Below are 2,786 nucleotides of genomic sequence, written 5' to 3'. Positions count from 1 at the left end.
CAGAGAATATAAGAATATTCGAGTGTGCACCATGCTTCCTGGAGCAATAAGAAACGTTTGAAGCAAAGAACGCGCAAGCCAAAAATTTGATGTCTCAACCCCATTAACGCGATTTATGTTGCCATACAGAGACTGGCTGACGTGTATCTTAGTGTTACTGGTTTTAAGATGAAGCCTGAAATTCTTGGTAAATTGTTTCAGAAATAACGTAATCAATAACTCAGAGGAAGATAATACTTCTGACACGAACAACATGCTTTTATTTTCTAATTAGCCACGCAATTACATTACCAGAGCCAAACCACTTGATCTGTAAGAGGACAACCCAACGAAGGTCTATTTCAAATGTAAAATAAGGGCAAGCTCTGGCTTCACCTCTGCTGGCAAGGAACATGGCGCTTCCACTCCTGTAAAGTTTTTAAACATTCCTTGCATGGAAAGCACGAACCACTTTTACGGTGCACATAATACGTTTGGGAAATGTATTGATCCAGGACTCACAAAAATCGATGTGTTGCTAAAATCGGTGATGAAAGGTTTGTGATGCCTGCAGCTATTATGACAATGTCGTCAAGTAATCCCACCATGCTCCATGGGATTCTTGTTGACAACACGGAATGTTTTCATTCGCTGTATAGCACGCTCTACATAAGCTCTTGCTGATGCTATCTTTTGTGTCCTAAGTGAATCACCCTTTGACATCTGCTTTTGTTTTCTGAATGGAGGCCTGATTAACTCAATTAAGTTATCCGCACAAATGTCATCAATAAGGAAGCCACAGTCTGCCGTTATGGCATCTGATATCGGGTCTAGTTGCTTGACGAGGCAGCTTTGCTCAAACAGGGCCTTGTCTGAGGTGCGGCCTCCATATCCTTAGCTTATGTAGGCACTAAGACCACTTGTTGTAACAGTCACCATATATTTAACCGTGAAACCTTTCTTATAGAAGGGGTAGGTCTGTAATGCACATCGCAAACAGTTGGGCTGGCTAATAGGAATTACGGTGCAATCTACAATGACACGCACTTTACGGAAGTGTTTAAAACAGACAGGCAAATGTTCAACATCATCTTTTGGTGGCACAGCCACAATTACTTTTAAAATTTCAGACATCAACTGAGCAGTCCCTGCAATTATGTTGCTACATGTAGTTAGAGAACAGTTAAAAAGGTGACTCAAGAATGCAGTGGAAATATTATGCTTCAATTTCACCAATGTCAATGCAATTGTTTTTGCACATAACTGGTGCCGTCCTGAAAGTGAATGAGTTTTTGTGTAGGACGTCACACGAGCATTCAGAACATCGAATGATGGCAGGCCTGTGAATGTATTTACGTTGCTACTATTTATCGTGCTCACAAACTTCTGTGGAAAAGTACCCGATGTCACTTGGACAGCCTTGCTTTCTGTAAGCCTTGTCTCTGAAGCCATTTCTAGTAGGAAATTTGCCACGTCTTTTTCTTCTCTTGAGTACTCTGCCATTAATGTCCGGGGGCCAGGTTGGCAAGCACATTCCTGTCACAAAACAAAAGCAAGAGTTATAATGTCTGACATATCTGACGCGAGATGCAGCTTCTTTTTGTCATTCCAATATTGCACGTAAATGTGTTAAATTCAATGTTGGAAGTAGGAAAGCCAGGCTTTTTGCATCAGTTAATTTGCACCCATCACACACCACAATCCATTCACGAAGTTAATCCAGAAAACATGCTGCCGGCTAGGTAAAGACAGCTGTCCTTTACCATATCACAAATATATAGAAAAAATAAATTGCCATATTTGCTATGTCCTTGTCCTTTATGGTGTTTGCAAGGCTTTGGTCAATGCTGTTAGGGGATGGGAAATCGTCCTGCAATGTCAGATAGAGTTCAGTTCAAGAAACCAGTGGTTGAGCAATGTGTGCGCAAGTTGCAGTTAATGCGCACCCATCACACACCACGTGCTACAATGCTTTTACGATGTAAATCGAGAAAGCATGCCACCGTCTAGGTAAAGACAGCTACCACAACACATACATATACAAAAAGAAATTACCATATTTCCTTTGTCACTTATTTGGTCCATGCTGTTGCTGTCAGGGGATGGGAGATCGTCCTGCAATGTCAGAGTTTAATCACAAGGAATTAGTGGTGAAGCAATGTGTGCACAATTGCAGGCAGCCAATTTACCATGGTGGTCGTGCTGACAGGTGCATGGAGCAACACCTTTGCTTCTAATGGGGAGGCAGCAGTTTCTTTGCTTGATTCATTCTGTAATGTATTAAAAGGTGTTGACATCTATTGTATGCTTGTAGACATGGTGTATGTACCATAAGCATATAAGTGCTGCACCATGCAGTCAAATTAACTTACTCTGGCTGACCGATACGCACGTCGGCGAAGTCTTGCCAGTGAAAGCTCTTTCATATGAGCATCCTTGTTCTCATCATAACATGACGTCCTTGGCAGGTTTTCAGTTGGTATTGCATTTTTTTCAGCCGCTGTCTTTGACATGCTACATCTGAAAAAATAAATGAATTGTTTGTGCTTTATTGTGCCTCATTATGGGCTGCACCCAGAATTTTTTTCTTTTTACCTCAGAAACAAGGCCACAATATTTATTAAAAAGCATTTGCAAGGAAATGAAGCACGGTTTGAGTGTGCAAGGCTATGCAACGTTGTACACCGAATGTAGCATCTGCAAAACGTAGTTGAAAGCTGCTCATAACGCAAAGTACACAGGTGCAAACACCACCACATGACCGGAGTAGTTTTGCCACTGACTTGGGCGTGATTTAATAACACAGA

At 41.5% G+C, this 2,786-nt stretch overlaps 1 long non-coding RNA gene and 1 pseudogene across 1 annotated transcript; both read right to left on the bottom strand.

The window, feature by feature from the left end:
* Positions 1 to 497: 497 nt before the first annotated feature.
* LOC139047101 (uncharacterized) lies at positions 498 to 1,113 on the bottom strand (annotated as a pseudogene).
* A 908-nt stretch (positions 1,114 to 2,021) lies between these two features.
* Positions 2,022 to 2,496, bottom strand: LOC139047122 (uncharacterized). Its single transcript, XR_011507049.1, has 3 exons — positions 2,352 to 2,496; positions 2,169 to 2,249; positions 2,022 to 2,094 (listed from the first exon to the last, which is right to left on the bottom strand). It is a non-coding gene; the product is annotated as an uncharacterized lncRNA (long non-coding RNA).
* Between the last annotated feature and the right edge of the window lie 290 nt (positions 2,497 to 2,786).

This window comes from Dermacentor albipictus, chromosome 6, assembly GCF_038994185.2.
Source record: "Dermacentor albipictus isolate Rhodes 1998 colony chromosome 6, USDA_Dalb.pri_finalv2, whole genome shotgun sequence".
Taxonomy (NCBI): domain Eukaryota; kingdom Metazoa; phylum Arthropoda; class Arachnida; order Ixodida; family Ixodidae; genus Dermacentor; species Dermacentor albipictus.
The sequence above is the reverse complement of the archived record's forward strand: the minus strand, read 5'-3'. Positions and strand labels throughout refer to the sequence as shown.